This window comes from Cryptomeria japonica, chromosome 6 (assembly GCF_030272615.1).
Source record: "Cryptomeria japonica chromosome 6, Sugi_1.0, whole genome shotgun sequence".
In the NCBI taxonomy this organism is placed as follows: Eukaryota; Viridiplantae; Streptophyta; class Pinopsida; order Cupressales; family Cupressaceae; genus Cryptomeria; species Cryptomeria japonica.
Genome location: NC_081410.1, coordinates 532,089,113 through 532,100,315, shown reverse-complemented (window position 1 = coordinate 532,100,315; position 11,203 = coordinate 532,089,113).

The following is an 11,203-nucleotide window of genomic DNA, read 5'->3' as shown; positions in this document are numbered from 1 at the left end:
AATACAATTCTATTATTATATTTCTCTAAGGACTATTTCTAGGTTACCCCACACACTAAGTAACGTATTAAGTCTAGAGAATGACAGTCAACTCTGAGTGTTTAACACTTTTAAGCTTAAAAGTCAAAAATTAATGTCTGTGATTTAAGCCATCCACAGTTGTGGTATTGTATTTCTCTAGTGAGTGACTATAGTGTTCCTTAATACAATTCTAGTATTATATTTCTCTAAGGACTATAGCATTCCTTAAAGTTATATTGTGAAGAGATATTTTCCAAATAGATTTTTATCTCCACAATAATTTGTTTTTTGTGGGGCTTTTGTTTTTGAAATTGGAACATGCGATGAATGCTTTAGCTTGATTATATACGACGCAATATCTTGAATTTGTCATACAGAAAGTTCATAGTTTACATTTCTCAAATTTGTTTCATGATCTGTTTTAAATTAATTGGTGTGTGTTTCTAAGTTAAATTGCATAAATTTTTATTTGCGTCCAACATTTCAGATCACACCTCATGATTCATCATTTGCATCAACATTGCAAATCACATTTCATATTTCAACATTAGAATGAAAGAGCTGCATAAAGAAAAAAAAAAGAAATATATATACAGTCCCATAAACTTCATCAGAAAAGAAACTAAAATTTATCTCTCAATCAAATCAGATATTTTGTAGGTGATCAAATCAAATTTTACTTTTATGTCAATGGGCCCTTGGTCTACTGGTGAAGTTGAAAGGCTCTAAATGAGCCCACCAGGGATCAAGTCTTGGTGCATGCATGGATCTGACATCTTAAGGGATGAGGTCGGGATCGTGCCCATGATGAATTTGGCGAAATGGATACCCCTCAGTCCTTGGATGCCCCCGTATCAGGTGGCAAAAACTACTTTGTGGACCTCCATCAAAGAAAAAATTACTTTTACTTTTCACTTGTAGGCATCTCTAAGGAGATTAGGTTTGACTTGGTTCAAGAAATTTCTGCTTTGGTAGGGTTCCGTAATATTTTTCCAACAAACTATGTCCATTCTTTCTCATCGACATCAGTTTCTTTTCCCTGTTGTTCAACACGTCACAGTCCATCGTTTGTCATTCTAAAACTATTGCATGATGAGATGGAAAATGATTTCCACTTTCTATATGGTCGGCCATTATTGTGACAACGCAAACTACTTTAGCAAGGACAAAATGTAGAATGAGGTGTGATCGACCATTAACGAGAGTCCTCTTCATAAATTATCTCATTTTCAAAATTTTATTTATTGTAATGGCAATTGTCAAAGTTGATGTGATTTCCTTTTTCTTCTATTCTTTCACATTGACAACATAATCTTTTTGGGTAATTATTTAAGGTCATTTACATATTGTCTTTGAAGGTAGGTTTAATTTTCATTAAAATTCATTGTTTAAATTTTTAATTATTTTAAATGTATTAAAATTTGATTTAAAAATTTTAAATTAGTTAATTGTCATTCATTATTTTATTTGTTTGTTTTGTATGTTATAAAATATCTCATTTTCAAATTTCATTTATTGTAATGGCAGTTATCAAGTTTCATGTGATTCATTTTTTTCTCCATCTTTTCACATTAATGACAAGAATTCTTGAAAGCTTTCAGAAGAAACTTATTGGGTGGAAAGGAAAACTTCCAAGTAATGTGGACAAGGTGTTGCTTATCAAGTTCTCCCTCCATAATACCCTTTATTATTGTCTCACCCTTTTGAAGATTTTAACTTTTATTTGTGACAACATTGAACAAATCAAGAGAAAAATTCTTTGGAAAGGCACTAAAGAACACTCTCACATAGCGCTAGTTAACTGGAAAGTCGTGTGCCTACCCAAAAGGCTTGGAGGTTTGGAAATAAGGAAACTTCAATTCTTTGATAGAGCCCCACTTGCTCAGATAAGGTTGAACCTTCTTGAGGATAATACAGATCGTGGGAATAATATCAAGCTAAAATATGGAAAAATTAATTTTACTTACCTACTCCTAAATCTGGATATCTCTAATGGATCGGTTATGTGCAACAACATCCTTAAGATGAAAAATATCTTTAGAAAATGAAACAAATGGGGATAGGGTATAAAAAATGAATTGATTTCTAGAATGACTCCTAGTTTGAAGGCCCCACTTTGTTACTTAATGAAAACTTCAACAAGCTCAAAGATGTCCTCACTAGAATTAATGGTAAGTCCATTCATGGTTATGTAAATTGGAGAGAACTTAGAACCTAATGGAAAAATATCTAGGATCAAATTGGGAAAAATATTGTGGAAATAAATGATAGATTTCAACATCATCTCAATTATATTTGTTACTAGAAAGACAACTTGCAGAATTTTTCTCATATTCTTCTTCTAAGAAGGATGCCTGCATTTGGGCCTAATTATTCAAGAAGATATTTTGTAAGATCTACCTATCTAGTATGTAGGATCAAAAGGATCAAATTGTTGAACACACAACAAAAATAAAAGGGGGGATGAATCAGTCCAGATCTCTAACACAACTTTAGTGTTGAACTATTAAACTTCAAACCACTCTAACATATTATTTTAATGAAATTATCAAAGGACAAAACAAAATCAACTTATGAACACTAGATTTATGTGGAAAACCCAAGAAGGAAAAAAAAAATAGTGAGAATCACACTCACAATATAGATGACTTATTAAAATGATTATGCCATAGGCTAGGGAGCTCACTGCCCCGAACATGCTATCTAAGGTGAATGAATTTAGCAGAAGATACAAAGGACTTCTACAAACTAAGATCATTGCTTCAGGGCAAGCTATCAAAAGCTATGAAATGAGACACACTATCTTCCAGTAGGAATAGTTGTATTGATAGTAAATAGGATCTCCCGAACATGAAAAAAAATTAACCTTGAATCTTTGTCTGAAGTGTTCAATATTATGACAAACACATCTAACATCAAACTCTATTACAAAATACTATTAAATTTCTTCTCAACTAACTTCTGCACACCTCTTCCATGGACTCAATTTGCATATCATTTGCATCCACATCACATCATTTCAAACACATCCGAACTTTTGTACCTCAACAAATACATTTACTCATCCTTATATACAAAGATATTCATTAAAACTCTCAACTACATTAGCCAAATATAAAGTATATACAATTACATAACCTAAGCAATCTAGATAAATAATATACAATGCACTCCTCTAGAAGAAAGAGGGGACCTAAAGACAACACCACATATCCTTCTAAGTTGATTCCAATGGGCCGCATACCCTAACACATCTTCCAAATTTAGTTCCAACTGAAATGTGTAGATAAAAAATAAAAGTTAGCAACTAGATAGTCCAAAAGAATCTTCCAATACAAATTACTTAATTTGGATCTTCACACAACATGTTGAGACCCAAAATAGTATTCCAACTTGACCTCCAATGCATATTTAAATAAAAAAAGCATGATCCAAACAAGATAATCCATCTAGGCACATTGAGACCCAACATAACTGACCACACCAAGAAAAGACTACAATGACTCACATGTGGAACAAAGAAAACACTAGAGATTCAAATTGGAACACTATGCGAACCAAATAAGAATTTCCTCCAAAATACAACACTCGAATTCACATATCTAGAAGCCACCAAGCAAATTCTAGACTAGTCTAACAAACACTCTCATTATCAAAGCACATCGACAACTAATCTCATCATTTCAGAAACCAAATGACCTACAAAATTTGTAGTACACCATTCGAAAAATATTAACATTATATCCAAGTCTGCACACCATACTCTTCACAATCTTAAATTGAACATTCTTCCACATGGGCATTAAATACTCTTTCCTACATATTGAAACTTTTTCTACAATGATCTTCTAGAAACTCATCATGTAAGAAAAATATCTTCTCTAGACAATGTGACAACTTCTGAACACTTAAATACTAGACCAAATGTACCATTGAACATCTTTCATCAACTTTATTTAACATACTATAACATTTAATGATAGCACAACCTCAACTAAGATACTAATCATCAACAACAACTAGCATCATTGATCTTTGATCATCTTCCACTAAAAACTTCAACTGAGGCATCAATCAAACTCAACAACAACATCATACATCTCTGATCATCTTTCACAACAAACTTGAAATGAGAGATCAATCAAACTAAACAAAAACACCAAATTTTGACAATCTTAATCAAGAATACAAAATAGAGAAACCTGTTGGAAATTTTGGGAAATCATTGGAATAATGCTGCAAATATGTTCTTGAGAGATATCTAAGAGATGTGTTGTCATTGATGTCAACATATTTCTCTATTTGTGACAATGATGCAGTGAAGTTTAGTGAATTAGTTTGTTCAACATAGTTAGTATGGTGAATATCAGAGTTTGTGTATTAAAGGGTTTTTTAGAGGGATGTCGGTTATTTTTGTGTTATGTCAATTTTTCTATTGTTCAGTGGTTTCAATGTTGTAGTATTTTGATCTACATTACTCTGCATTATAATATCTTTTTTTATGGATTTGGAGGTATGTTTGGCATGTTGGTGTGTATCCTCAATTCAATGGTTTGTCATTTGGAGGTCCACAAGTTATTTTTCAAGATTGACAATCATTACAGTTAGTTTTCCTAAGGTTCGGTATGAAGATGTTGATGATTATAGTAATTTATGTTGGTGTAGATGTTATTATGGTAATTCATGATGCTCATGCATATTTCTAGATCATATGCCTTTTGTGTTGATGGTCTGCATTGATTGTTGAGCTTGTATTTGATAATTTTCTTTGGTATGTTGGTGTTCTTCATGTTCTTGGCAGACTAGATACTTGTAGCATGTTGTACATGTTCAAGACATATTTCTTGGAGGTGTTTTGTGTTCTGATAACTCAATGATGAACATATAGTACTAACTCGGTACTAAGAAGGGGGGATGAATCAGTATAGATAAAAATATAGTCCCGAACTGGTTTGACAACAGACACTTCAAATGGCTGGCAAACCATGACACCGGTTTGAAACAGAGTGCAACCGGTAAAGTTAAGAATGACTAAGACAAGCATTAACCGGTTACTCACTTAGCTTTTTACTCAACTCAAGACTACACTACCATTTCACCCTTATGCATAAACAGGTAATCTATCATCAGATCATAATAATAGCTAGTTCAACATGTTTTATTAACAAGCATAAAACACAAAACCATCATATGCTTGACAGAAAATAGCAAAGCATCACAAGATAAAAGCATTACACATGACACACATATTTTTCATGTGGAAACCCAACTAGGAAAAACAACGGTGGGGATGAATACCCACAAGCTATTTTTGAACTCTTTAGAAGTCGGCTCTGTTAGGAGCCTTGTTTGGTTAGAGACATTACAATAGGTTCTGCTAGGAACCGATCTTGTTAGGGATCACCTGGTTAAGGGATGGCTAGAATACCCGAATAAGAGTTAAACCCTGTTAAAGGTTACCTAGTTAGAGGATTTCAAGAACTCAATAGCTAAAGGATTTCAAACTCAATAGCTCTGAATTACCCTGTTAAAGGATTTACAACAAGTTGGTTAAGGCTACCCTGTTAAGGGATTTTCCAATTGTTGAGGTGGTTAGAGATCAACAGGTATTACAATGATCTGGTAACAACACTCAATGCCAATGCAGATCCGCTCAAGCTCCTCTTCACCTTCTACACTTACACTCTACAGGTTTCACTTCTCTCCTTTTGGTTTGGCAAGAATCATGTATCCCTTCTCTTGGATACACACACACAACTTTTGCCAACAACCTCAGAAAGAGACACAACATCGACCTTATAGGAAAATAGATAGGTTGGTAGCATAAACCCTAAACCCTAAACTTGTTAGGTTAAGGAATTCAAACGGTTCAATCCTAATCGTTGAGCACATTGCATTAAATGTAGAAGTCCTTGATCCAATCTCAAGACATTCTCCATCATCCATTTCCATCAATTTTATGGCGGCTGATAACCCATCACACGTTATCACTATTTTACAGACTTCTCACATTCCTGAGGTAGATAGGAACAATCTCCTTCATGCAAGATCCTTCGCACGCACAAGGATTATGTGGCAACATGATTTGTTCTTTGTTACCATGCTAAATCATCACACAAAGTCACCGGTTGAACCACACAGGCTTGAAGCACTTAAACCGGAAACCCTGAAGTCGAGACTACCAACCGGTAGTCATACAACACTTCCATGTGCCAGTTCCCATAACTATATGCCGGTTCATCGTGAACAAACACAGTGCTTCACTTTGACACAAATGTCGGTTCACATTGTTCTACTGGTTCTCTCATATGCCAGTTCTCACTTCTTCAGCATATTGACATCAATGACAACATACAATGTCATTATGTCCTTATACCGGTTCACATAATGCCAACAATCTCCCCCTTTGGCATTGATGGAAATATACAAAGATATCTCTCTGCTTCACATCTTCTCCCCCAATTTCTACAGATATCTTCTCTGCTTCACATCTTCTCCCCCTTTGACAACAATGCCAAAGTGGAGGCACAAGCTTCCCTGTTCCATTATGCTACTCCCCCTAAGGAGTAGCATCCTTCAACACATCAATCTTGAAGAAAAAATTGACTATACAATACCTGACTGATGTGGAGCATATATCTTTAGTTTACCTCCTGAAGGGGCAACACCCCTAATTCACCTCTTAAGTACATAAATGTAGCCTTTGGGAGAGGCTTGTGAATATATCTGCTAATTGCTCCTAACTGGAAACATGTTCCAGTGCAATCTCTTTGTTCTAAACCTTTTCCCTCAGGAAATGATACTTAAGTTCAAAATGCTTGGTTCTAGAGTGTAAAATCGGATTCTTTGAGATTGATAGCACTTGTGTTGTCACAAAATATACTTACCAGTTTAGATATAGGAACTTTGAAGCCATTTAATACATGATTCATCCAAATTGTCTGAGTGCAGTTCATGAAAGCTGCAACATACTCTGCTTCCGCTGTAGACTGAGAGATACAACTCTGCTTCTTACTCATTCATGAGACCAGTCTACCACTTAGAAAGAATGCACCACCGGTTGTGCTTTTCCGGTCATCTATATTGCCTGCCCAATCAACATCTGTGTATACTTTCAAGTTGAAATCCTTGCTATAAGGATACCACAATCCATAGTCGACAGTTCCCTTTAGATACCTAAGAATCCGCTTGACTGCAACCAAGTGAGATTCTCTTGGGCTTTTCTAGAATCTTGTAGTAATGCCAACTACATGTGCAATATCCAGTCTGCTATGCACTACATAATGCAACTTACCAATCATTGATCGGTATTCCTTCTCATCAACCAATTCTGAGTCATCTTCTTTAGATAGTTTACAACTGGTCACCATCAGAGTACCAACTGGTTTGCTATCTTCCATGCCAAAGGTCTTCAACACCTCTTTGACATACTTGGACTGAGTGATAAAAATTCCATCCTTCATCTACTGGATCTACAGTCCAATGAAGAATTTAATCTCCCCTATGAGTGACATTTCAAACTCTTTCTTCATCTCATTTGCAAACTCATGACTCATCTTGTCATCTCCACCAAAGATAATGTCATCAACAAATACCTCACAGATCAGGATCTGATCTCCTTCAGACTTCAAGTAGATATTACTATCTTCACTTGTTCTCTCAAATCCAATCTTCACAAGATGGGAATGCAGACATTCATACCATGATCTAGGTGCCTTCTTTAGTCCATATAAGGCTTTATGTAGCCTACATACCATGTCACTATCTTCAGATAGGGCAAACCCATCTGGTTGCTCAATATACACCTCCTCTTCAAGTACACCATTTAGGAATGCAGATTTTACATCCATTTGATATACTTTGAAACCTTTAAAAGATGCATATACAAGAAGCATACAGACTCCTTCCAATCTGGCTATGGGAGCAAAGGTTTCTCCATAGTCTTCTCCTTCTTCTTGAGCATATCCTTTGCACACTAATCTGGCTTTGTTCCTAATCACTATGCCATCCTCATTCAACTTATTTCTGAAAACCCATTTAGTACCAATGACTTTTTTGTGTTCCGGTCTGGGTACCAAAGACCATGTACCATTTTTCTCTATCTAGTCAAGTTCCTCTTCCATTGCCTTGATCCATTCTTCATCCTTATGTGCCTCTTTGAATGATTTAGGCTCAAATTCAGAGATCATACATGATTTTTCTCTGACCTTTCTTCTTGTAAGGATTCCTGCATCCTTATCTCCTATGATTTTCTTAGGATCATGATTTAGCTTGACATACTAAGGAATGGTCTTGATAGATTCCTCTTGCTTTTCTTCTTCATCCTCATCTCCATCAGTATCAACATCTACATTTGTCGGTGTAGGAACATTGTTACTGGTACTCGGTTGGCTATCAATCAGTTCCCAGAAGGTTGCACCGGTTTGTTTACTGCTTGCTCACTGCCGGTTTCCTCAGTTTTCTTAGAGGTTTCATCAACTCTTACATTGATGCTTTCCATAATTCTCTGTGTCCTATTGTTGAAACACTTGAGAGCTTTGCTCTTGGTGGAATATCCTAGGAATATTGCCTCATCACATTTTGCATCAAATTTGCTCTGGTGTTCACTCCTCTTGATGTAACATTTGCTACCAAACACTCTAAAGTAGCTAAGCACAAGTGTCTTATCGGTCCAATACTCATAAGGAGTTTTATCCTTACCTTTCTTGATGAGTACCTGGTTCATTGTGTAGACTACAGTGCTCACCGCTTCTCTCCAAAAGGTGTGAGCTACCTTTCCTTGAATCAACATGGTTCTAGCTGCTTCAACCATAGTCCGGTTATTCCTCTCTACTAGGCCATTTTGCTGTGGAGTCCGAGGGGCAAACAATTGCCTCTTGATGCCATGTTCTTCACAGTACTTGTTGAATTCACCGGAAGTGAATTCCCCTCCTTGATCAGTTCTCAGGCACTTGATCCTTTTACCACTTTCCTTCTCCACTAATGCTCTGAAAGCTTTGAACTTTAAAAAGGCTTCAGACTTGTCTTTCAAGAATGTGACCCACATCATTCTTGAGCAGTCATCAGTGAGAATCATGAAGTACCTATCACCCTACACACTTCTAGTTTTCATAGGACCACACAAATCAGTATGCACAAGGTCAAGCAAGTTGTCAACAGTGAAAGATTTACCTTTAAAGGTTGAGGAAGACATTTTCCCCAATTGTCACTCTCTGCACAAGGTATTATCCAGTTTTCTTAGCACCGACAACCCTCTAACTTCCCTGATCTTACTAGCCTTCACAATGTTATCAAAGTTTACATGGTAGAGTCTCCTATGCCATATCCAGCTATCATCGAATTTAGCCATAAGACATGTACTTGTATTTACATTTAGCTGAAATAGGTTACCTTTGGTCTGCATGCCGGTGGCCACCAATTCACCATTCTTTCCTTTGATTCTACAAACTCCATTCTTGAATTCCAGAGTGAGGCCACTGTCATTCAGTTGGACAACATTTAGAAGTTTGTGTCTAAGACTATCAACCCAATACACATTGTTAGCACTACTCTTTCCATTCAGAGAGATAGACCCTCTTCCTTTGACCATGCATGGTGCATCATTGCCAAAGCGAACCACACCACCATCATACTCCTCCAAGGATAGAAACTTTCTCTAGTCACCAGTCATATGGTGAGAATAGCCACTGTCAATGATCCACTCATTGGAATTATCAATCTGGGAGACAAGAGCCTTCCTGTCTGACACATCTTCCTTGACAACAACAAACACAATATCTTCATTTTTGTCATCCTCTGATTCTTCATCTGTGACACCTTCATCAACTGCCACAAAGTAGTTTCTTCGGTTTCCTCCTTTGGATTTCCTGAACCTTTCCAGTTTGTCCTTGTTGTTTCCATTAGGACAGCTTATAGCAATGTGTCCTATCCGGTTACAAGAAAAGCATTTCAAAGGTAGCTTACCTCTATATTTTCTGGTTCCTTTAGGAATTTTTTTGGAAAGGAGAGCTTCAAATGCCATCAGAATCTCCTCATCATCCATTTCTCTGCCCTGTCTTGTTCACCACTAGTGCTAACTTCTTTTCCTTTTCTAGATGGTACTGCAGAAGCTTTAAAAGTTGATTCATTATTTTGAACACTGCCATCAAAACTATTTAGCTCATAGGCTATCAACTTTGCAATGATGGAGTCTAGGGATACCTTAGTCTTGTCTATTGATCTTAGCTCCTAAATAGCTGCAACCCTTATTGCATAGACCGACAATAGGGATCTCAGGACTTTTCTTACCATAGTGGAATCTTCTATTTTACCACCTGCACTCTTGATATCTCCAACAATGGTTTTGATTCTTATGCCATACTATTGAATGGTCTCACCTTAAACCATCCGCATATCTTCAAACTTCCCTCGAAGGCTTTCTTCCTTAGCCTGTTTTACATGCTCATCACTGCCATAGATATTTTCAAGAGTATCCCATACCTCTTTGGGATTTACCTTATCCTGAACATCAATAAACTCAATGTACGATAAACTACTAATTAGGGCTTCCATGACTTGCCCATTCTCCTGCATCTCTCTCTTTTGGTCATCAGTGAGTACTAATAGGAGCAACATAGACATTCTCAACATAGCTCTAGTATTGAGCACCCATGCTTCTAATTTATATCTTTATTTTGTCTTTCCATATACTGAAATTTTCTCTATTAAACTTTGGACCTTCCCTCTTCATCATTAGACTGGGATCTTTACCTCAAGCAGTTAATCTTATAGAAAGAGGACTTGGAGGATGCTCTGATACCAATTGATAACTCAATGATGAACGGATAGTACTAACCCGATACTGAGAGGGGGGGGGGGGGTGAATCAGTATAGAAAAAAATACAGTCCTAAACCGGTTTGACAGTAGACACTTCAAATGACTGGCAAACAGTGACACCGGTTTGAAACAGAGTGCAACTGGTAAAGTTAAGAATGACTGAGACAAGCATTAACCGGTTACTCACTTAGCTTTCTACTCAACTCGAGACTACACTACCATTTCACCCTTATGCATAAACAGGTAATCTATCATCAAATCATAATAACAGCTAGTTCAACATGTTTTATTGATAGGCATAAAACACAGAACCATCATATGCTTGACAGACAATAGCAAAGCATCACAAGATAAAAGCATCACACA